A 26174-nucleotide genomic window follows, 5' to 3' on the forward strand; every position below is an offset into this window, starting at 1 on the left:
AGCATGGAGGAGGAGACATGCTAGAACACTTCACCTGGCTTTGAATCCACTAAGCCTAATGAGATGAAACTCCGCCTGTGCCGACTCTTCGAAAGAGCTGTCCAATTCGGCCCACTCTTTCCGTATAGTCCAGCAAATTGTTCCTTTTCAAGTATATATCCAATTTCGTTTTGAATCAGCTTCCACCACCCTGTCAGACACAGCATTCTAGATCAAAACAACTGTGGGTGACCCCTTCTTCCCTCTATTACCAATTATCATTTACTTGGGTAGTCTTAAGTTTTCCTTGCACTCTCTTGAAGTACGTTTAGTAGTAGCCCTCTGTGCTGAGCTGTATAATCTTACCCTCAGCGATTGCTGTAGTTCCTCCTTCCCTTATACACTTTTTTTTTTGTTTCCTGTGCGGCGTCGCATCTTGCTGCCGATTGGTGAGTGCGAATGTCAATCAGGCGGGGCGGCACCGTGCCCGGTTCTGGTGCGTCTGAAGAGATGCTGCAGCGGGGGGAGCGGGTCGGGTCGGGTCTGTGACGGTCTCTGCTCGAGCTCCTCAGCCCCCTCCCCTCTCACCAGCAGGCCTGACATGTTGCTGTAGTTTGGGAACCGTGGAGATTGAAGAAACTGTCATGAAGGTACTTGTCCCGTCGATGTTTTGAGACCCGTTGTGTTGCTTTGGAGGCTGGCGGTTCCTGTAATGAGCTGCCCCCCCCTCCACCCCGATCGGGTCACTACTGTTCGCGGGCAACTGTGCGCAGATAATAATAGTTAGAAACCCGGCACGAAGGACTTGAAGCAGCTTTTCCCAGTTTGGGGAAATGCAACAACATCTTCAGACATTCTTTTATTGCTGGAATAGCAGAAAATGCGAGTGGGCGTTTATTGATGGTGGTTCTACTTTTAATTCTGAAATTTTGGATTGCAGCACAAGTGTGAAAGTGAGGCGTATTATTTATTGTGTTATTACCGGGGACAGCAGCAAAGGGAGGGATGGGTGTCTTTACTGTCTGTCAGACCTTTTATTCCCCCCCCCCCCTCTGCTTTCTATACAGAGGCCGCGAGTATCGCGCAGCGAATTGTACAAATTTAAAAGCTTTCCAGCAGCAATCCTGGGCATTTTGTCAGGTCTTCCCGGCTTCGCCGTTCATTCTTACTGTGAAACCCCAGGCTAGTTTTTGCTGTGCTCGATGCCAGAATGCTTGATTTGGAATATGTGTGGGTGTGCAATTTTTTATTAAATTATATTTTGTAGGGAATGTTTTAAAATGTTCATTATTTAATCGTTTAAAAAATGTCAGGGTAGAGAAAAGAATATGAATTGCACGAAATTTGAAAATGTTTTTCATAATCCTTTGAACTGACATTTTGTTGTTCTGCGTTTTAATTCTTTCTGTCGACTTCTAGCCTCCGCACAACCTTTTGGTTCAATGAGAAGGCAACGTTGGTCTGGGCTGTTAACTTCCCCAGAGTCTCCTCCATGGTGATCGACATAGTTTAGTGTGCCCATTGGAATGGTAGAGCTTTCTGATGGAGTTTGATTCTTCTCTTTTCTCAACCCAATGACCAAAACATCCCAATTAATGATTCTCCTAATAGGGAATTAATGGAACTAAGCACATTGAATTGATTTTCCCAAGCTGTCACTGAGGTTTTAACATTCTCCAAAAGGAAAGTTCATTGTTCAAAAATAAAGTAGCAAATAGCTATTTCATTATTCAAATCTGCACAATTATTTGTAGCTACGAATGCTGTAGAATCCACCCAACACTAACCATAGGTAGCCATAATGTTTGTCCTCTTAAGAGGCACTACTGTTCAAAAGTCGTTGTGCAAAGTGCTCTGAGGTGTTTCAATTATATAATAAGGCGGTATATAAATGCAAATATATATTAAACCTCCCCACAATGTAAACAGAGTAATAGGGGATTTCAACTACCCTAATATTAACTGGGACACAAACAGTGTGAAGGGAATAGAGGGTGCGAAATTCTTAAATTACATTCACAAGAACTTTTTTTAGCCAGTACATAGCAAGCCCAACAAGAGAGGGGGCAGATCTGGATTTAGTTTTAGGAAATGAGGCTGGGCAGGTGGAAGGAGTATAAGTGGGAAAGCATTTTGTGTTCAGTGATCATAATTCACTTAGTTTTAGCATAGTTATGGAAAAGGACAAAGAAAGAACAGGAGTTAAAGTTCTAAATTGGGGAAAGGCCAATTTTACCAAACTAAGAAGTGATTTAGCAGAAGTGGACTGGAAACAGCGACTTGAAGGTAAATCAATGTCAGAGCAGTGGGAGGCATTCAAGGGACAGATTCAAGGGGTGCAGAGTAAACATGTTCCCACAAAGAAAAAGGGTGGGGCTGCCAAATCTAGTGCCCCCGGATGTAAAGCCAAAAAGGAAAGCTTACGTCAGACACCGAGAACTCAATATTACAGAAAGCCGAGAGGAGTATAAAAAGTGCAGGGGTGAAATTAAAAAGGAAATTAGGAAAGCAAAGAGGGCATGAAAAAATATTGGCAAGTAAAATCAAGGAAAACCCAAAGATGTTTTATAGAGTTATACAGCACGGATAGAGGCCCTTCGGCCCATCGTGTCCGCGCCGGCCATCAAGCCCTGTCTAATCTAATCCCATATTCCAGCATTTGGTCCGTAGCCTTGTATGCTATGGCATTTCAAGTGCTCATCCAAATGCTTCTTGAATGTTGTGAGGGTACCTGCCTCCACAACCCTTTCAGGCAGTGAGTTCCAGACTCCAACCACCCTCTGGGTAAAAAAGTTCTTTCTCAAATCCCCTCTAAACCTCCTGCCTTTTACCTTGAATCTATGCCCCCTTGTTATAGAACCCTCAACGAAGGGAAAAAGCTCCTTAGTATCCATCCTAATTTTGTACACCTCAATCATGTCCCCCCTCAGCCTCCTCTGCTCCAAGGAAAACAAACCCAATCTTCCCAGTCTCTCATCATAGCTGAAGCGCTCCAGCCCTGGTAACATCCTGGTGAATCTCCTCTGCACCCTCTCCAAAGCGATCACATCCTTCCTGTAGTGTGGCGACCAGAACTGCACACAGTACTCCAGCTGTGGCCTAACCAGTGTTTTATACAGCTCCATCATAACCTCCTTGCTCTTATATTCTATGCCTCGGCTAATAAAGGCAAGTATCCCATATGCCTTCTTTACCACCTTATCTACCTGTTCCGCCGCCTTCAGGGATCTGTGAACTTGCACACCAAGATCCCTCTGACCCTCTGTCTTGCCTAGGGTCCTCCCATTCATTGTGTATTCCCTTGCCTTGTTAGTCCCTCCAAAGTGCATCACCTCGCACTTTTCCGGGTTAAATTCCATTTGCCACTGTTCCGCCCATCTGACCAACCCATCTCTATCGTCCTGCAAACTGAGGCTATCCTCCTCGCTATTTACCACCCTACCAATTTTTGTATCATCAGCGAACTTACTGATCATACCTTTTACATTCATATCCAAGTCGTTAATGTAGACCACAAACAGCAAGGGACCCAGCACCGATCCCTGTGGTACCCCACTGGCCACAGGCTTCCAGTCACAAAAACAACCTTCGACCATCACCCTCTGCCTTCTGCCACTAAGCCAGTTTTGTATCCAAAGTGCCAAGGCACCCTGGATTCCATGGGCTCGTACCTTCTTGACCAGTCTCCTGTGCGGGACTTTATCGAAGGCCTTACTGAAATCCATGTATACCACATCCACTGCGTTACCCTCATCCACACGCCTCGTCACCCCCTCAAAAAATTCAATCAAATTAGTCAGACATGATCTTCCCTTGACAAAGCCATGTTGACTATCCCTGATTAATCCTTGCTTCTCCAAGTGGAGACTAATTTTGTCCTTCAGAATTTTTTCCAATAATTTTCCTACCACTGATGTTAGGCTCACTGGCCTGTAATTCCCCGGTTTTTCCCTACTCCCCTTCTTGAATAATGGTACTACATTAGCGGTTCTCCAGTCCTCTGGCACATCCCCTGTGGCCAGAGAGGTTCTGAATATATGTGTTAGAGCCCCCGCAATCTCCTCCTTTGCCTCACACAGTAGCCTGGGATACATTTCGTCCGGGCCTGGGGATTTATCCATTTTTAGGCCTGCTAAAACCGCCAATACCTCCTCCCGCTCGATGTTAATATGTTCGAGTATATCACAGTCCTCCTGCCGTATTTCTATGTCTACATCGTCCTTCTCCATAGTGAAAACAGATGTAAAAAATTCATTTAGAACCCCTCCTACATCTGCCGGCTCCACACACACATTGCCATTTTTGTCCCTAATGGGCCCTATTTTTTCCCTAGTCATCCTCTTACCCTTAATATACTTATAAAACATCTTAGGATTTTCCTTTATTTTGCTCGCCAGTGTTATTTCATGGCCCCTCCTTGATCTCCTAATTTCTTTTTTAAGTATCCCCCTGCACTTTTTGTACTCCTCTAGGGCTTCCTCCGTCTTTAGCCTTTTGTATCTGCCAAAAGCCCTCCTTTTTTTCCTAATCCATTCTCGTATATCCCCTGACATCCAAGGTTCCCTGGAGTTCTTGGAACCACCCTTGACCTTTACGGGAACATGTTGCCATTGTATGGTCTCAATCTCCCTTCTGAAAGACTCCCATTGCTCCGATGCGGATTTTCCTACAAGCAGCTGATCCCAGTCCATTTTGGCCAGATCCTGCCTTATCCTATTAAAATCGGCCTTCCCCCAATTTAGAACCTTTATTTCCGGCCCCTCCCTGTCCTTTTCCATGACCACCTTAAATCTCACCGAATTATGGTCACTGTCACCAAAGTGCTCACCTACTAGCACTTCTTCCACTTGGCCAGCCACATTCCCTAGAATTAGGTCCAGTACCGCCCCCTCTCTTGTAGGACTTTCTACATGCTGGCTCAAAAAGCTCTCCTGGATGCACGTTAAGAATTTTGTACCCTCTAAGCCTTTTACACTCTGGTATCCCAGTTAATATTGGGGAAGTTGAAATCCCCCACGATTATTACCCTATTATTTGCACAATTTTCTGAGATTTGCCTACATATCTGTTCCTCTATCTCCCCCTGACTGTTTGGGGGCCTATAGTACACTCCCATCAAAGTGCTTGCCCCCTTTTTGTTTTTAAGCTCCACCCATATGGCGTCATTAGAGGAACCTGCTAATATATCATCCCTCCTTATGGCAGTAATTGATTCTTTAATTAATATTGCGACCCCCCCCTCCTCTTATACCTCCCCCTCTGTCTCGCCTGAAGATTCTGTACCCCGGAATATTGAGCTGCCAGTCTTGCCCCTCCCTCAACCATGTCTCTGTGACAGCAACAATATCATACTCCCATGTGTTTATCAACACCTTCAGTTCATCCACCTTATTCGCAAGACTCCTTGCATTAAAATAGATGCCATCCAGCCTTGCCCTCACATTTTTGTCCTGTCTTCCAAGCTGACTTGTTTTTTTCTCTATATTTGGCTGCACATCACCCCCTATTGTAGCTCCACTCTGTATCCCATCCCCCTGCCAAGTTAGTTTAAACCCCCCCCAACAGTGCTAGCAAACCTCCCCGCAAGGATATTTGTCCCGCTCTGGTTCAGGTGCAACCCCTCCGACTTGTACAAGTCCCACCTTCCCCAGAAGCAGGCCCAGTGATCCAGGAAACTGAAACCCTCCCTCCTGCACCAACTCTTTAGCCACGCATTCATCTGTTCTATCCTCCTATTTCTATACTCACTAGCCCGTGGCACTGGGAGTAATCCAGAGATTACAACCTTTGAGGTCCTGCTCTTTAATCTGCTACCTAGCTCCCTAAATTCTTGATGCAGGACCTCATCTCCCTTCCTACCTATGTCGTTGGTCCCAATGTAGACCACGACCTCTGCCTCCCCCTTGAGAATGCCCTGTAGCCGCTCAGTGACATCCATGACCCTGGCACCAGGGAGGCAACAAACCATCCTGGAGTCACGTTTACGGCCACAGAAACGCCTGTCTGTTCCCCTTACGATAGAATCCCCAACCACTATAGCTCTTCCACTCTTTTTCCTCCCAGCCTGTGCAGCAGAGCTACCCCTGGTGCCAGGAAGTTGGCTGCTGCTGCCTTCCCCTGATAAGTCATCCCCCTCAACAATATCCAAAGCGGTATATTTGTTTGTGAGGGGGACGGCCACAGGGGACCCCTGCACTGCCTGCCTGCTCCTCTTACTCTGCCTGGTGGTCACCCAATTACTTCCTGCCTGTACAACCTTTACCTGCGGTGTGACCATCTCACTAAACGTGCTATCCACGACGTTCTCAGCATCGCGAATGCTCCATAATGAATCCATCCGCAGCTCCAGTGCCGCAATGCGGTTTGTCAGTAACTGCAGCTGGACACATTTCCCGCACACATGGTCGTCAGGGACACCGGAAGGGTCCTTGATTTCCCACATAGAGCAGGAAGAGCATAACACGGGGCTGGGCTGTCCTGACATGACTTACCCTTTAACTAATTAATTCAAATTAAATGAATCCCACCAATTTCACTTCAATTAAAAGTTATACTCCAGGGCCCTTGCTGAACAGCAGTCCCCCACTACACAACAGAGACCCGAGAATCCACAAACTCTAACCTTAGACAAATTCAGCTGGAAAATACTCACCAGCCAATCACTTACCTCTTCCTTGGTGACGTCCCACTTGGATTACTTTTTGCTTCTTATTTATCTTAGGTCCAGGAGTTAAGTCCCTGAAAACAAAATATAAAATCGAACCTACCCTTTAAATTCCCTCTACCCCCCAAAAGGTTAGAGGAGGTGGGAGGGTGGGAGTCACTACTAGTGTAGTGTCTCGGGTTTAGCAACCGCTCCACCTATATACGGGTACCAATGAATTGGCCCCGCCCCCTGCCTTTGAAAAAGCCCGCTGGGGAAAAAGACTCACGTAGGTGAGTTTAATTACTCACCTCAGGCCTCCGCTGCTCCCTTTATCGACTCGCCGCCGCTCCCGCCGCTCCATCCAGGTCCGCTCCTCCTTCCCCGCTGCCGACCGCTCTGTGGGAGAGAGAAAGAAAGGCTCCTCCTCCGCCGCTGCCGACCGCTCTGTGGGAGCAAGAGGATAACTAAGGAAAGAGTAGGGCCTATTAGATTACCTTTTTGGTCTCTATGTGTGGAGGCGGAACATGTTGGTATGGTTCTTAATGAATACTTTGCGTTTGTCTTCACAAAAGAGAAGGACAATGCAGACATTGTAGTTGAGGAGGAGGAGTGTGAAATATTGGATAGGATAAACATATTGAGAGAGGAAGTTTTATGTGGATTAGCATCTTTGAAAGTAGATAAATCACCAGGGCTGGATGAAGTATCCCAGGCTGTTGTAAGAAACAAGAGAGGAAATAGCAGAGGCTCTGACCATCATTTTCTAATCCTCACTGGATACAGGTGTGGTGCTGGAGGATTGGAGGACTGCTAATGTTGTATTGTTGTTTAAAAAGGGAACGAGGGATAGACCGAGTAATTACAGGCCAGTCAGTCTAACCTCAGTGGTGGGCAAATTATTGGAATCAATTCTGAGGGACAGGATAAACCATCACTTAGAAAGGCACGGAGTTATCAAGGACAGTCAGCATGGATTTGTTAAGGGAAGGACGTGTCTGACTAACTTGGTTGAATTTTTTAAGGCGGTAACAAGGAGGGTCGATAAGGGTAGTGCATTTGATTTAGTCCATGTAGATTTTAGCAAGGCTTTTGACAAGGTCTCACATGGCAGACTCGTCAAAAAAGTCCATGGGATCCAAGGGAGAGTGGCAAGTTGGATCCAAAATTGGCTCAGTGGCAGGAAGCAAAGGGTAATGGTCGACAGCTGTTTTTGTGACTGGAAGGCTATTTCCAGTGGGGTTCTGCAGGGCTCAGAACGAGGTCCCTTGTTTTTTGTGATTATGTATTAATGATTTGGACTTAAATGTAGGGGGCATGATTAAGAAGTTTGCAGATGATACAAAAATTGGCCGTGTGGTTGATAGGAGGAAAGCTGCAGACTACAGGAAGACACGAATGGACTGGTCAGGTGGGCAGAAAAGTGACAAATGAAATTCAATCCGGAGAAGTGTGAGGTAATGGATTTGGGGAGGGCAAACAAGGCAAGGGAGTACACAACAAATGGGAGGATACTAAGAAGTGTGGAGGAAGTGAGGGACGTCGGAATGCATGTCCACAGATCCCTGAAGGTAGCAGGACAGGTCGATAAGGTGGTTAAGAAGGCATATGGAATACTTTCCTTGATTAGCCGAGGCATAGAATATAAGAGCAGGGAGATTATGCTAGAACTGTATAAAACACTGGTTAGGCCACAGCTTGAGTACTGTGTACAGTTTTGGTCACCACATTACAGGAAGGATGTAATTGCACTAGAGAGGGTACAGAGGAGATTTAAGAGGATGTTGCCAGGACAGGAGAATTTTAGCTATGAGGAAAGATTGGATAGGCTGGGGTTGTTTTCATTGGAACAGAGAAGGCTGAGGGGTAATTTAATTGAGAAAATTATGAGGGACCTAGATAGAGCGGATAAGGAGGACCTATTTCCCTTAGCAGAGGGCTCAGTGACCAGGGGGCATAGATTTAAAGTAACTGGTTAAAAGATTAGAGGAAAACTGAGGAAAAATGTTTTCACCCAGATGGTGGTAGGGGTCTGGAACTCACTGCCTGAAAGGGTGGTAGAGGCAGAATCCCTCAACTCATTTTTAAAAAGTACTTGGATGTGCACCTGAAGTGCCATGACCTATAAGGCTACAGACCAAGTGCTGGAAAGTGGGACTAGGCTGGGTGGCTCATTTTCGGCCGGCGAGGACACGATTGGCTGAATGGGCTCCTTCTGCGCCTTAAATTTTCTATGATGATGCTGTGGTACTGCATTAGAGTTATTGGAGAATTACTTATAATTCAAGTGGTTTTTAAAGTAAGACCACAGAAAATGTTGGTTCCTGTGCTACTGAGTTCAACTACCATCTGCATTTACTAAAATAAAAAATGGAAAATGCTGGAGAAGCTCAGCAAGTCAGGCAGCATCTGTGGAGAAAGAAACAGAGTTAATGTTTCAGGCCGAAGACCTTTCGTCAGAACTGAAAGATGTTAAAAGAGTTAAAGTTTTTGAGCAAATACAGAGCCAGGGAAAGGGGGGGAGGAAAGAACAAAAGGGAAGGTCTGTGATAAAGTAGAGGGCACGACTGATTAAATGATAAAAGGGATGATGGTGCAAGGCAAGGAAGGTGGTAATGAGACAGGTTAAGAAACAAAAGATTGATCAGGAATAGCTGTAAAACCATTACCAGCACTAACTGACTGAAAAAATGGGAGCAGTGGTTATGATCTGAAGTTATTGAAATCAGTGTTGAGTCCGGAAGGTTGTAAGGTGCCTAAACGAAAGTTGAGGTGCTGTTCCTCAAGCTTACATTGAGCTTTATTGGAACAGTGTAAGAGGCCGAGGACAGAGAAGTCAGAGTAGGAGTGAAAAGGGGAATTAAAATGGCAAGCGACCGGCAGGTCAGGGTCACTCTTGTGGACAGAGCAAAGGTGTTCAGCAAACCGATCACCCAGTCTGCGTTTGGTCTCCACAATGTAGAGGAGACCGCATTGTGTCCAGCGGATACAGTATTGAAAGAAGTACAAGTAAACTGCATTTTCGCCTGGAAAGAGTGTTTGGGGCCCTGGATGATGGGAAGGGAGGAGGTGAAGTGGCAGGTGTTGCGTCTCCTGTGCTTGCACGGAAGGTACCGTGGGGAGGAGAGCGGGTGTTGGGGGTGATGGACGAGTGGACTAGGATGGCGAGGATGGAGCGATCCCTTCGGACTGCTGAAAGGGGAGGGGAAGATGTGTTTAGTGGTGGGATTGCGCTGGAGGTGACAAATGGCAGAGGATGATACGTTGAATGTGGAGACTGGTGGGGTGGAAGGTGAGGACAAGGGTGACCCTTATCATGATTCTGGGAGGGAAGGGAAGGGGTGAGGGCAGAAGTGTGGAAAATAGGATGGACACGGTCGAAGGCCCTGTCAACTACAGTGGAGGGGAATCCTCAGTTGAGGATAAAGGAAGACATATCGGAAGCACTGGTGTGGAAGATGGTATCCTCAGAACAGATGTGATGGAGAAACTCGGAGAAGGGAATAGAGTCCTTACAGGAAGCAGGGTGGGAGGAAGTGTAATCAAGGTAGCTGTGGGAGCTGGTGGGCTTATAATAGATATTTGTTGACAGCCTTTCCCCAGAAATGGAGGTAGAGAAGCCAAGGAAGGGAAGAGTCAGAGATGGACCATGTGAAGGCGAGGGAAGGGTGAAAATTGGAAGTAAAGTTGATGAAATTTTCCAGTTCGGGGCAAGAGCAGGAAACTGCACCAATACAGTCATCAATGTACCAGAAAAAGAGGGAGGGCACCTGAGTAGGACTGGAACAAGGAATCTTCCACGTATCCCACAAAAAGGCAGGCATAGCTGGGACCCATACGGGTTCCCATAGCAACATTTTTTATTTGGAGGAAGTGAGTGGAGCCAAAGGAGAAGTTATTCAATGTAAGAACAAGTTCAGCCAGGCGAAGGAGGGTGGTGGTGGATGGGGACTGGTTGGGCCTCTGTTCAAGGAAGAAGCAGAGGGCTAGCAGGCCTTCTTGGTGGGAGATGGAGGTGTAGAGGGACTGGATGTCCATGGTGAAAAGAATTAGGGCCGGGGATCTGGAAACTGTTAAAGTGAAGGAGGGCATCAGGAGAGTCGCGGATGTAGGTTGGAAGAGACTGGACAAGGGGAGAAAAAAAGAATCAAGATAGGAGGAAATAAGTTCTGTGGGGCAAGAACAGGCTGAAACAATGTGTCTCCCAGGGCAGTCCTGTTTGTGGATCTTGGGAAGGAGGTAGAAGCGGGCTGTGCGGAGTTGGGGCACTATGAGGTTGGAGGCCGTGGAGGAAAGATCTCCAGAGGAGATGAGGTCAGTGACAGTCTGGGAAACTATGGCTTGATGTTCGGTGGAGGGGTCATGGTCCAGGGGGAGGTAGGAGGAGGTGTTGGAGAGTTGGCGCTCAGCCTCCGCAAGGTAGAGGTCCGTTCGCTAAACAACAGTGTGGCCCTTGTCAGCAGATTTAATGACAATGTCAGGGTTGGACCTGAGAGAAGGAGTGCTGCAAGTTCAGAGGGAGCTAGGTTAGAGTGAGTGAGGGGAGCGGAGAAATTGAGACGGCCGATGTCACGCCAGCAGTTTGCAATGAAAAGATCGAGAGGGTAGAGGCCAGAGGGAGGGGTCTAGAATTCTGAAGATGGGAGGAAGGGACGCTGTGCGTTTACTATTTGGGACAGGTTGCTACAGGATAGTTTATTTTTAAATTGTAAAGACAACCAGGCAGTGTTTTGAGTGGAAGCTATGTGGAGAGAAGTTCTCTGAACTAATTAAAAACAAGTGAGTGAGAATTTCTGCAGAAACCCATATCAGATTTCTGCGTACTTTTCTGTGGTAACTATGGGGTAGTGGTCAGCAGTGTACTCCTTGTAAGAGAATTATGACCATCCAGGCATTCACTTAAACCCGTGACATATTAAAGCTAAAATATATGCTTAAAAAATGTAATTACTCAAACAGTTGTGCTGCTACTTGCATACCATACAAGAAACATGCAACATTAAAGCACATTGGCTTGTGTTTTTCCTATAATTGATTGTTACCAATATGCCAAATGAGCCTAATGACACGAATAGATTTCGATCAGCAGTTACAGGGTTTTTTGGGCTTTCACTTTGTATGAGCTAAAAATTGTGAATGCAATTGTGTTTGTTAGAGTCCATTTGATGCAATAGACAATGCATTAATAAGCACAGCTATGAAGAGGTTCTCAGCTCATTTGCTAGCATAACAATCACTGCACTTCAAAGGAATTCATTGCATGTGAAGTGCTGAGGAGCTTTATAAATAATTTATTCATCATCTTTCCTTCGTTCTGTTCCTGAGATTTGACTTGCTTATGGTCAGTCCGTAGGCCTTCCTTACCAACTCTCACTTGCAAACAATGGAGAATTTCTTGTCTGGGGGAATTGCAGGTGTCCTACCAGTTCATGGAGCTGTATGCAGCTTTTCCACCAAGCTATTACTACAATACTTAACAGAAATTCTAATTGTATGGACAGCTCAACCGCACAGTAGAATGTTTTGGTGCTGTGATGTCGGAGAGTACAATCTCAGGTACGACCCCCAATACTTGATACTTCATTTTGGCTTAAATGTTTAAAATTCCTTTGCATCGTTAGAATGCACGATTTTTCGGTAGAATTATGTGCTTTTTTCTTTGTAAGCAAATTCTATTGTTTTCTCCTGTGAAAGACTGACTTTCTACCCTTGCATTGTAAAACTTAACATTTATTAACAAAACAAAACTTTGACTGCCACTCTCATTTCAACTTTCTTTAGAGAAAACCTCTTTTTACCAGCCTGCATTAATTCACCTGAACGAGAGCTGCTCACATCCCTTCCCACATGCTCAAGTTTGGCTCCTGGTTGATTGACTGAAGAATAGCAAGGTGTCATGCATGGAGGTATCTAGAGTGGGGCTTCACCCAGTAGGAAGTACATTAGAAAATACAAGGAATAAAATGTGGGTGTTGCTTTTAAACAAGAAATGTAACATTTTATAGCAGTGATTACAATGTCAGGTTGAATGTTGGGTATACAAGCCTAATATATTTTAAGGCGTAATCATTTTATAGGTAAAACTGTTACAATGAAATAAACTATGACACAGCAAACTGATTGTTGACTTGGCTGAGACAGTGAGGAAGCAAATGGCCAGTGTCTTGATGCAAGAGACCAATTTGAGTTTTGCACAGAGGGAAGAAAACGGGTTATGTAGCCTTAAATGTAATTAAAAGCAGGATGAATTGGCTTTTAACCACATGTTCTTGACATGAAAATAGTATTATTGAAAATAGTAGGACACCAAATGGGACAGGGAATCTGGTGGTGATGGAAGAGAGAATACAGATTAAAAAAGACATGAGAAATGTAGACATAATATAAATACCTTACTGGTATCACATTCAAAATGATGAAACCATAGATGAAACTAGTTCATTTCAATCTAGGCCAAGTCCTGACCTCACTCAGAGTATGAAACTGGTAATATTCTGACTGGAGTTTAGATGTTTTACATCCTCCCGTGCACTACCCACAGTAAGATCTTAAATGATTAACCACTTCATAAAGCTGTATTTCAACAACAGCAAACTTAAAATAATTTTTTGACTAACCCTCTTCTATTGTAAGTTTGCATGTTCGTGCCAACAGTTCGATGAGTATGCAATAGTGTAGCCCACCTATGCTGTTTGGTTTGTGCTATGGATAAATGTTAGGGAACTATGTTTCTTGGTTTTCACTTCAACAAATATTATTTTTGGACAGAAAGCTCCTTGGATATGTAAGAATGGATTTACTTCAAGATAATATTTTCTTTATGTCATATATTTCTTGAGAGATCTTGTAGGGCATAATTTGGGTACAGTCTCAAGATATGGCTGAGGTGCTGAATGGTTACTGCTGTAGGTGATGCTGAGTTGGCTGGTAAATATGATAAAATTGAATCTGTGGAAGTCGATGCTAGGATTAGGACTCTTGAGGCAGATTGGGCTGCTGGCCAGATGGTATTTATCTAAGAGTGCTAAAAGAAATGGGCACTGCGTTATGTTGGCTGCTGGCTCTCATATTTAACGGTTTGTTGATAGCCAGAATTTTTTTTCATGGATTGGAGTGATGTCCATGCGGTGCCTATACTTAAGGGGAGTAAGTCTGAACCTGGGAATTATAGGCTAGTTATCATAGAATCATAGAAGTTTACAACATGGAAACAGGCCCTTCGGCCCAACATGTCCATGTCGCCCAGTTTATACCACTAAGCTAGTCCCAATTGCCTGCACTTGGCCCATATCCCTCTATACCCATCTTACCCATGTAACTGTCCAAATGCTTTTTAAAAGACAAAATTGTACCCGCCTCTACTACTGCCTCTGGCAGCTCGTTCCAGACACTCACCACCCTTTGAGTGAAAAAATTGCCCCTCTGGACCCTTTTTGTATCTCTCCCCTCTCACCTTAAATCTATGCCCCCTCGTTATAGACTTCCCTACCTTTGGGAAAAGATTTTGACTATCTACCTTATCTATGTCCCTCATTATTTTATAGACTTCTATAAGATCACCCCTAAACCTCCTACTCTCCAGGGAAAAGAGTCTCAGTCTATCCAACCTCTCCCTATAAGTCAAACCATCAAGTCCCGGTAGCATCCTAGTAAATCTTTTCTGCATTCTTTCTAGTTTAATAATATCCTTTCTGTAATAGGGTGACCAGAGCTGTACACAGTATTCCAAGTGTGTCCTTACTAATGTCTTGTACAACTTCAACAAGACATCCCAGCTCCTGTATTCAATGTTCTGACCAATTAAACCAAGCATGCTGAATGCCTTCTTCACCACCCTATCCACCTGTGACTCCACTTTCAAGGAGCTATGAACCTGTACTCCTAGATCTCTTTGTTCTATAACTCTCCCCAACGCCCTACCATTAACGGAGTAGGTCCTGGCCCGATTCGATCTAGCAAAATGCATCACCTCACATTTATCTAAATTAAACTCCATCTGCCATTCATCGGCCCACTGGCCCAATTTATCAAGATCCCGTTGCAATCCTAGATAACCTTCTTCACTGTCCACAATGCCACCAATCTTGGTGTCATCTGCAAACTTACTAACCATGCCTCCTAAATTCTCATCCAAATCATTAATATAAATAACAAATAACAGAGGACCCAGCACCGATCCCTGAGGCACACCGCTGGTCATAGGCCTCCAGTTTGAAAAACAACCCTCTACAACCACCCTCTGTCTTCTGTCGTCAATCCAATTTTGTATCCAATTTAGTATGTTGTCAGCTACCGACCAGTTGCTAGGAGCAATTGGAGATGCCCTGTGCAATCACATAGAAAGAGTAGAGATTATTCAGCTATCCCAAAATAGCTTTTGGGAATCCAGAACAAGGGGGCGCAATCTTAAAATTAGAGCTAGGCCACTCGGGAGTGAAATTAGGAAGCACTTTTTCACACATAGGGTAGTGAAAATCTGGAATCCTCTTCCCTGAAAAGGCCGTGGATGCTAGGTCAATTCAAATTTTCAAGATGAGATGGACAGATTTTTAATAGGTAAGGGTATCAAGGCATATGCATCAAAGGTGGATAAATGGGAGTTGAAGTACAGATTAACCATGATCTAATTTGATGGCAGAACAGGCTTGAGGGGCTGAATGACCTACCCCTGTTCCTATGTTCAGATGGATAGGTTATGTGAGCTAGTTAGGGAGGGGAGAAGTAAAATAAGAACATATAGTTTAGCAGTAAGTTTTACTTTTCACAGAGAGGTATTGACTTCTGACATAAATTACCAGCATCTGCGGTGAGTATAGATTTGCTGCAGGTCTTCAAAAGGGACTTGGATAAGTTGCTGCAAGTGGAAGACATTTTGAGCTATAGAAGGTTGGGGGGATGTTGCCTTGACTGTTGATATGTTACTCCAGTCTCCTGGAGCTTGCTTGATTGCCTTCGGGGGTTTGAAGAGGAATTTCCTAGAGTTTTTTTTCTAAATTGGGTTAAAGGTTTTTTTTTCTCTTTCTGCGCCCCCCCCCCCCAGGAGATTGTGTGACCGCAGCTTGGGGGTGGATGGGGGGAGTTGATAGTGCACATTGGCCGCACCACATATCTGAGTGGAACAGTTAGTTAGTCTTTTCCTTTTTCAAATGTTCATATTAATATTAAAAATCAATTGTTCATTCAGTTATTAATCTGTGCACAGTAGTGGAAGCCAGAACATTTTGAAAGGGAATGTTAATTATAATAACTCTGATGAATAGGTTCTGCCTCATTAATACGTAAAGGGTAAAAGGAAGCTCTCGTTTGATTATATTACATCTTCTGCACAGCATAAATTACGGAATTCTAGTTTATGGGATTGCTGTTTTGTTAAAGGGGAAGAGACAACTGATTACTGATAACTGAAAGCCTTTCCCCCATCTACAAGGCACAAGTCAGGAGTGTGATGGAATATTCTCCACTTGCCTGGATGAGTGCAGCTCCAACAACACTCAAGAAGCTCGACACCATCCAGGACAAAGCAGCCCACTTGATTGGCACCCCATCCACCACCCTAAACCTTCACTCCCTTCACCACCGGCGCACCGTGGCTGCAGTGTGTACCATCCACAGGATGCACTGCAGCAACTCGCCAAGGCTTCTTCAACAGCACCTGCCAAACCCGCGACCTCTGCCACCTAGAAGGACAAGGGCAGCAGGCACATGGGAACAACACCACCTGCATGTTCCCCTCCAAGTCACACACCATCCTGACTTGGAAATATATCACCATTCCTTCATCGTCGCTGGGTCAAAATCCTGGAACTCCCTACCAAACAGCACTGGGAGAACCTTCACCACACAGACTGCAGCAATTCAAGAAGGTGGCTCATCAACACCTTCTCAAGGGCAATTAAGGATGGGCAGTAAATGCTGGCCTTGCCAGCGATTCCCACATCCCATGAATGAATTTTTAAAAAATTATTGGGTATGCATGGTCTGATAGCTTTAGTAGGGCTCTAGTTTTTACCTGACATTCCTTTCACTATATGGGAAGTCATTGCAGAAGGACATTGAGAGAGTTAGATTCATGATCGTCATTGACCCTTTTAGTTTTTGGGCTTCTCTGGATACTTTTTCTCGTGCCCAACCCAAAAGTTGGCCACTCTAGGCATGACTCCACTTCTTTTGAACTTAGAATCATAGAATCATAGAATCATAGAAGTTACAACATGGAAACAGGCCCTTCGGCCCAACATGTCCATGTCGCCCAGTTTATACCACTAAGCTAGTCCCAATTGCCTGCACTTGGCCCATATCCCTCTATACCCATCTTCCCCATGTAACTGTCCAAATGCTTTTTAAAAGACAAAATTGTACCCGCCTCTACTACTGCCTCTGGCAGCTCGTTCCAGACACTCACCACCCTTTGAGTGAAAAAATTGCCCCTCTGGATCCTTTTGTATCTCTCCCCTCTCACCTTAAATCTGTGCCCCCTCGTTATAGACTCCCCTACGTTTGGGAAAAGATTTTGACTATCGACCTTATCTATGCCCCTCATTATTTTATAGACTTCTATAAGATCACCCCTTAACCTCCTACTCTCCAGGGAATAAAGTCCCAGTCTGTCTAACCTCTCCCTGTAAGTCAAACCATCAAGTCCCGGTAGCATCCTAGTAAATCTTTTCTGCACTCTTTCTAGTTTAATAATATCCTTTCTATAATAGGGTGACCAGAACTGTACACAGTACTCCAAGTGTGGCCTCACCAATGCCCTGTACAACTTCAACAAGACATCCCAACTCCTGCATTCAATGTTCTGACCAATGAAACCAAGCATGCTGAATGCCTTCTTCACCACCCTATCCACCTGTGACTCCACTTTCAAGGAGCTATGAATCTGTACTCCTAGATCTCTTTGTTCGATAACTCTCCCCAACGCCCTACCATTAACGGAGTAGGTCCTGGCCCGATTCGATCTACCAAAATGCATCACCTCACATTTATCTAAATTAAACTCCATCTGCCATTCATCGGCCCACTGGCCCAATTTATCAAGATCCCGTTGCAATCCTAGATAACCTTCTTCACTGTCCACAATGCCACCAATCTTGGTGTCATCTGCAAACTTACTAACCATGCCTCCTAAATTCTCATCCAAATCATTAATATAAATAACAAATAACAGCGGACCCAGCACCGATCCCTGAGGCACACCGCTGGACACAGGCATCCAGTTTGAAAAACAACCCTCGACAACCACCCTCTGTCTTCTGTCGTCAAGCCAATTTTGTATCCAATTGGCTACCTCACCTTGGATCCCATGAGATTTAACCTTATGTAACAACCTACCATGCGGTACCTTGTCAAATGCTTTGCTGAAGTCCATGTAGACCACGTCTACTGCACAGCCCTCATCTATCTTCTTGGTTACCCCTTCAAAAAACTCAATCAAATTCGTGAGACATGATTTTCCTCTCACAAAACCATGCTGACTGTTCCTAATTAGTCCCTGCCTCTCCAAATGCCTGTAGATCCTGTCCCTCAGAATACCCTCTAACAACTTACCCACTACAGATGTCAGGCTCACTGGTCTGTAGTTCCCAGGCTTTTCCCTGCCGCCCTTCTTAAACAAAGGCACAACATTTGCTACCCTCCAATCTTCAGGCACCTCACCTGTAGCGGTGGATGATTCAAATATCTCTGCTAGGGGACCCGCAATTTCCTCCCTAACCTCCCATAACGTCCTGGGATACATTTCATCAGGTCCCGGAGATTTATCTACCTTGATGCGCGTTAAGACTTCCAGCACCTCCCTCTCTGTAATATGTACACTCCTCAAGACATCACTATTTATTTCCCCAAGTTCCCTAACATCCATGTCTTTCTCAACCGTAAATACCGATGTGAAATATTCATTCAGGATCTCACCCATCTCTTGTGGTTCCGCACATAGATGACCTTGTTGATCCTTAAGAGGCCCTACTCTCTCCCTAGTTACCCTTTTGCCCTTTATGTATTTGTAGAAGCTCTTTGGATTCACCTTTGCCTGATCTGCCAAAGCAATCTCATATCCCCTTTTTGCCCTCCTGATTTCTCTCTTAACTCTACTCCGGCAATCTCTATACTCTTCAAGGGATCCACTTGATCCCAGCTGCCTATGCATGTCATATGCCTCCTTCTTATTTTTGACTAGTGCCTCAATCTCCCGAGTCATCCAAGGTTCCCTACTTCTACCAGCCTTGCCCTTCACTTTATAAGGAATGTGCTTACCCTGAACCCTGGTTAACACACTTTTGAAAGCCTCCCACTTACCAGACGTCCCTTTGCCTGCCAACAGACTCTCCCAATCAACTTCTGAAAGTTCCTGTCTAATACCATCAAAATTGGCCTTTCCCCAATTTAGAATTTTAACTTTTGGGCCAGACCTATCCTTCTCCATAGCTATCTTAAAACTAATGGAATTATGATCACTGGTCCCAAAGTGATCCCTCACTAACACTTCTGTCACCTGCCCTTCCTTATTTCCCAAGAGGAGGTCAAGTTTTGCCCCCTCTCTAGTCGAGCCATCCACATACTGAATGAGAAATTCCTCCTGAATACACTCAACAAATTTCTCTCCATCCAAGCCCCTAATGCTATGGCTGTCCCAGTCAATGTTGGGAAAGTTAAAGTCCCCTACTATTACCACCCTATTTTTCTTGCAGCTGTCTGTAATCTCCTTACATATTTGCTCCTCAATTTCCCGTTGACTATTTGGGGGTCTGTAGTACAATCCTATCAAAGTGATCTCTCCCTTCTTATTTTTCAGTTCTACCCATATGGACTCAGTGGGCGAACCCTCGGATATATCCCCTCTCACTACTGCCGTGATGTTCTCCCTAATCAAGAACGCAACTCCCCCTCCTCTCTTACCTCCTGCTCTATCTTTCCTATAGCATCTGTACCCTGGAACATTGAGCTGCCAGTCCTGCCCCTCCCTTAGCCATGTTTCAGTAATAGCTATAACATCCCAGTCCCATGTACCCATCCATGCCCTGAGTTCATCTGCCTTGCCCATCAGACTTCTTGCATTGAAATAAATGCAGTTTAATCTAGACTTCCCTTGGTCTTTGCCCTGCTTTCTCAGACCATCTGTCCGGTCATGTTCTGTACACTCTCCCTTACTGCCTTTTGTTTCTGTCACCACTTTATTTCCCACTGACTTCCTGCATCGGTTCCCATCCCCCTGCCACATTAGTTTAAACCCTCCCCAACAGCACTGGCAAACACTCCCCCTAGGACATTGGTTCCAGTCCTGCCCAGATGCAGACCGTCCAATTTGTACTGGTCCCACCTCCCCCAGAACCGGTTCCAATGGCCCAGGAATTTGAATCCCTCCAGCTTGCACCATCTCTCAAGCCACGTATTCATCTTAGCTATCCTGTCATTCCTACTCTGACTAACCCGTGGCACTGGTAGCAATCCTGAGATTACTACCTTTGAGGTCCTACTCTTTAGTTTAACTCCTAACTCCCTAAATTCAGCTTGTAGGACCTCATCCTGTTTTTTACCTATATCGTTGGTGCCTATATGCACCACGACAACTGGCTGTTCACCCTCCCCCTCCAGAATGTCCTGCAGCCGCTCCGAGACATCCTTGACCCTTGCACCAGGGAGGCAACATACCATCCTGGAGTCTCGGTTGCGTCCGCAGAAACGCCTGTCTATTCCCCTTACAATCGAGTCCCCTATCACTATAGCTCTGCCACTCTTTTTCCTGCCCTCCTGTGCAGCAGAGCCAGCCACGGTGCCATGAACCTGGCCACTGCCACCTTCCCCTGGTGAGCCATCTCCGCCAACAGTATCCAAAACGGTATACCTGTTTTGGAGGGAGATGACCGCAGGGGACCCCTGCACTGCCTTCCTACTCTTCCTCTGTCTGTTGGTCACCCATTCACTATCTCCCTCAGTAATTTTTATCTGCGGTGTGACCAACTCACTGAACGTGCTATCCACGACTTTCTCAGCATCGCGGATGCTCCAAAGTGAGTCCATCCGCAGCTCCAGAGCCGTCAAGCGGTCAAACAATAGCTGCAGCTGGACACACTTCCCGCAGGTGAAGGAATCAGGGATACAGGAAGGAGCCCTGAATTCCCACATCCCACAAGAGGAACATGACACGGCGCTGGGATCTCCTGCCATGACTTAACCCTTAAATTAGCTTAAGAACAACTACAATGTCAAGAGAAAAAAAAAGGAAAGAAAAACTACTTACCACTCCCTTTAAGGAGTTTACTCCTTTAAATTGTTCTCAATTTAGAGAATGTTAACTACACTAGGGACCTTGATTCACTAAAAAATAAACGCTACTTCCTATAAGACCTGCAGACCTTCCCTTTCCTTTTACTTCAGTTACTGTAGATAAGGAGAAATACTCACCTGAACCTACTCACCAATCAGGTGCCTCCCCTGTGTCGCGTCCCGATCTGATTCCTGACGTCACTTCGAACTCGGTCGCAGCTCCGCTCGGCTCCTCTCAGCTGTTCTCAGCGCTCTGAAATCCCGCCTTTTATCGGACGCTCCCTCCGCTCGGCTCGGCTCCTCTCAGCTGTTCTCAGCGCTCTGAAATCCCGCCTTTTATCGGACGCTCCCTCCGCTCGGCTCGGCTCCTCTCAGCGCTCTGAAATCCCGCCTTTTATCGGACGCTCCCTCCGCTCGGCTCGGCTCCTCTCAGCTGTTCTCAGCGCTCTGAAATCCCGCCTTTTATCGGACGCTCCCTCCGCTCGGCTCGGCTCCTCTCAGCGCTCTGAAATCCCGCCTTTTATCGGACGCTCCCTCCGCTCGGCTCGGCTCCTCTCAGCTGCACTCAGCGCTCTGAAATCCCGCCTTTTATCGGACGCTCCCTCCGCTCGGCTCGGCTCCTCTCAACGCTCTGAAATCCCGCCTTTTATCGGACGCTCCCTCCGCTCGGCTCGGCTCCTCTCAGCTGTTCTCAGCGCTCTGAAATCCCGCCTTTTATCGGACGCTCCCTCCGCTCGGCTCGATTGAGACTCTGTATGTAAGGTCGTCTGGGATGGTGGGCCTGGATAAACAATAAGCTTGTTTGTTATCTTCTGGATTATACTAGCCCCTCTTGCTTCAGAGGATGATTAATATCAAGCATGCCAGACAATTCTGTAGCATACTAAACTACCAAACAGTTTTATTCACAAAGATGGTCATTCATAGAAGTAAGCAATAAAAGCCAGTTGATGACATTAGTCCAAATAACAGCAGTTTGACCTAGTGTTAAACAGATAAGTCAGTCAGTTGAGCTCCTTTGAATGGCTTTCTTTGCATATGTTTCAAATAAATGATAGACATTTCTGGGAAGGGATCCCTACCAGTTACAGTTTTTTATGAAATATATGTATGTATTCCTGTATATGGGATAATGTTTTGCTTCTGTGTCTGCTGCTGCCCGGTCAAAACTGTAATTAAGTAATACTTCAAAAATGTCTGATCTTTCTACTCCTGAAGCCATTTGGGAAGTCAATCTGTGAGACTGAGGCACTTAAGCTAAGAAACAAAGTCTGGATAGCAAACCCATAGACTGTGGACAAAAATGTGCCACTTTTGTCACATCCCCTTGCCCCTTCAAACTAACCTCAGAACAGGTCTTGGTGGGGCTGTCACTTTGGAATAAAAATGTATTCCATTACATCCAATCAGGCAGATCGGTTTGAAAACATGTCAGATGATTCAGTGTTTCAATTTGGCCAGTTTAGAGCTATCATTTACATTTTTGTATGTCTATTCTGTTTGCAGTAATGGCAACAATATTTGAAAAATAAGTAACACCATGCTCTGTCAGCCCACTAGCAAAGGGGATAGTATAGGTGATTTTAAATGGGGAAAGAAATAATTGAAAACTAAGACGAAGAACTTACAAAAAATATAAACCACATCCTGATTTTATGTGTAATCAAGTTTAATGGTCGACTAAATAGATTTTGTCGAATATCCTGTTCATGGAAGCAAAACATGGTGCTGTTTACATAAAATAATATTTGCATTTTCCTGAACTCAGTTTTGGCATGGAAATTATACAAAAATAGTTTTGGCTTATTTGCCAGTCCAATGCTCCCATTTCTATTCAAAATTGCTGACTCCCACACAGTTGACAACTGCTGGCAGTCACTGTACTATGACCCATAGAACCGTATCCTAGCAAGGACTTGATGCCTTCTGCAAGGGAGGGGAAAAAATGATGTCCTTTTAATTTTTCATTTCCCAACCCCCCTCCCCCCCCCCTTCTGTCCTGTACTGACTATGTTGGCTGCTACTGAGATACCGTTCCAAGAATGCCAGTCACCCCCTGGCATCTTACCCAAGTGGCCATTGTTCATGTGTGAAACCTGACATTGAGTTGGCAAGATATTTGACTGTAGGAGGCATTACAGCAAGCCTGCTCTTATCCTCATCAGACATCAACATACAGACTTCTTTGCAGCAGGGGTTGTTGGCTAGCAACCAGGAGCAAGAATGTTGATTGATTTGATCTCCTCCCTCCCTCCCCCCTCCCCCTCTTCTGGCCATAATTTATGGTTGAAAATGTTGAAACAAAAAAACACAGGATCCTTCTGGTCTTGCAAAGGATTATCACCAGATCCCAAAAGATTTTAACATTTTCTTTCAAATTTAAATTGTTAATAGCTACTGCATTTTTAAAAAGATGTGTCCTTCATAATATTTGTAATCGTTCCCTAAATCATTCTTCTTGATGAACTGTTCAAGATTTAAAGATGAACTTTCTGGCAGTGAAAGATTAAGTTTGATCTAATATACTGCAGGGAGTGGAATAATGTTAGAAAATTATCTTTTTAACAGTATGTATGGTGCTGAGCTACCACTTAGTACATCTGGGTGTAGGTTAACTGCTGTACTTTGCACTGGCAAGTACAGTGCTGAAAAGATCATTTCTAATTTTTCTCTTTGTATGTTATGACAAAAACTGAATTTTAGTTTCTGGTTTCTTACATTTTTGTTTAGGTTTAAATATCATTTTTAAACACAACACTCAAAGAGGAGACTGCAGCTTCATTAAAAATGAGCATGTTTGAAGCCAAATGTCACAAATTGGGCTTCTCCAGATATCTTTTCCCCTGTCCAACACAATAAGCATGCCTGCACTTCCCATGAACTGATGGGCAGACATGCTTGCAGAATAATCTGGGATAGCAGGCCCAGAGTGATCAATCACAACTTGCATTTATATAGCGCCTTTAATGTAGTAAAACACTCCAGGGCGCTTCACAGCAGTGTTATCAAACAAAATTTGACACTGAGCTACATAAGGAGATATTAGGGCTGGTCAAAGAGGTAGGTTTTAAGGAGTGTCTTAAAGGAGGAGAAAGAGGCGGAGAGGGTTAGGGAAGGAATTCCAGAGTTTAGGGTCTGACCAGCTGAAGGCATAGCTGCCAATGGTGGAGAGATTAAATTGAGGGTTGCGCAAAAGGCAAGATTTGGAGGAGCGCAGAGATCGTGGAAGGTTGTAGGGCTGGAGGAGGTTACAGAGATAAAGAGGGGTGTGGCCATGGCGGGATTTGAAAACAAGGATGAAAATTTTAAAATCAAGGCGTTCCCAGACCGGGAGCCAGTGTAGGTCAGCGAGCACAGCGGTGATGGGTGAACGGGACTTGGTGCGCTATCAACGTACCTGTTTATTGTCACTGGATTTGCACATAAGGATTTCCATCATGCAGCTTACTCACTTCAGAGGATGATTAATAATTGGTTTTGCCAGACACTTTTGTAAAGATTAAATTACAAATCATGTTTATTTACAGACAATGATTTATAGCAACAAACAGTATTAGCACGTTGTTGAAGTTAGTCCTGCTAGCAAAGCAGTTTTGAACCATGACAGGTTTGAATGGTTGGTTGATTGTATTCCTTTTGAATAGCTTTGTTTGCACAACTTTCAAACAAACAATAGACAATTTCTCAGAAAAAAACGAGTAGTTGCCTGATCCCTACCAGTTTTTCTTGAAATTACCTAGGGGTTCATCCACATAGCAGTAACATCTTGCCTTCATGTTTGTCCAGATTAAACCAATAACTAAATGTCAAAGTGTCTGAATTTTAAACCCATAAAACTCTTTGAAATACAGTCTTGCCTTTGAGAAAACAACCTGAGATAGAGACATTTCACTAGAACAATGAACAACAAATTCATAAACACATGCATGCCAATGACTACATGGGGGTGATTTTAAACCCCAAGAACGGGTGGATTGGGGCCAGGTGGGAGTTGAAAATAGTTGTATTTTGGGCGCGGGCGCGACCGCAACCCGGCTTTATTTCCGGGTTTAATGTCGGCGCGTAAAAGTACAGGCTTCCCACTGGGAATGCAAAGTCTGTAAATTTTGTGGTTGCAACCCAAAAAAACCAACTATTTTCAACTCCCATCCGCCCCCCAACCCACCCGTTCTTGGGGTTTAAAATCACCTCCCATGTGTCTGCAAGTGCTTTCCAAGGCAGCACTATTCTGATTATATTGCTCACAAATCTAATGATTCATGTAAATTGTAGCCAGCACTTTGGCATGTTTACTAACTGTTTTTCCAGCTGTATATGTTTGTTAGAAATTAATGGTGTTGGCTTAATTGGTTTTGTTCTGATGTACTGTTTTGGCTCTGCATGAAGTACAAGTCCATTTCATATCATACAGTTGTTGAAAACATTTTGAACTTGGTGTTTTTTTTAACCTGTTTTTTAAGCTTAAAAAGTGCATCAAACAGAGGGAATTTGAACTTTGGACATAAATACCCCACTTTTGTTGCAGAGTTTTCTGGTTTACAGCTGTAGTACCTCTTTGAAGAGGACAAAATATTTTGACATGCCAATTATTAAGAGGTGATGAACCACAGGTCACTTCGGCAATCCCATCAGGATGGACTGCAGGAATATGGCTACATGCTTTTGATCAGAAAAATCTATTAAGTTAAAGATACTTTGGACCAGATGTAAATTGAACATGCTGACATCTATTGTGGATTGAAATTATGTCAAATATCCTAAACCCCCACCTCCCCCAAAATGTTATCTTCATAACTTTGTCCCTCTCCCTGGCTGCTGTCTGAGGCCTAATGAACTGTTTACAATCTTGGCGTCCCGTTTGATCCTGAGATGAGCTTCTGACCACATATCTGCTCTATCGCCAAGACCGCCTACTTCCACCTCCGTAACATTGCCCATTTTTGGCCCTGCCTCAGCTCAACTGCTGCTGAAACCCTCATCCAGGCCTTTGTTACCTCTAGACTTAACTATTCCAATGCTCTCCTGGCCAGCCTCCCATCTTCCACCCTCCATAAACTTGAGCTCATCCAAAACTCTGCTGCTTGTATCCTAACTTGCACCAAGTTTCGCTCTTCCATCACTCCTGTGCTCGCTAACCTACATCATCTCCTGGTCCGAGATCGCTTTGATTTTAAAATTCTCATCCTTGTTTTCAAATCCCTCCATGGCCTCACCCCTCCCTATCTCTGTAACCTCCTCCAGCCCCACAACCCTCCGAGATCTCTGCGCTCCGCCAATTCTTGCCTCTTGC

At 44.7% G+C, this 26174-nt stretch overlaps 1 protein-coding gene across 2 annotated transcripts in view; it reads left to right on the forward strand.

Moving 5' to 3' along the window:
• Positions 1-460: 460 nt before the first annotated feature.
• LOC137342131 (calcium/calmodulin-dependent protein kinase kinase 2-like) overlaps positions 461-26174 on the forward strand; it is a 90277-nt gene continuing 64563 nt past the window's right edge. For both annotated transcript variants that reach the window (XM_068005818.1, XM_068005819.1), the window contains exon 1: positions 461-629. The gene's annotated coding sequence lies outside the window, so the exon portion shown is untranslated. The remainder of the gene's footprint in view (positions 630-26174) is intronic.

This window comes from Heptranchias perlo, chromosome 25, assembly GCF_035084215.1.
Source record: "Heptranchias perlo isolate sHepPer1 chromosome 25, sHepPer1.hap1, whole genome shotgun sequence".
Taxonomy (NCBI): Eukaryota; Metazoa; Chordata; class Chondrichthyes; order Hexanchiformes; family Hexanchidae; genus Heptranchias; species Heptranchias perlo.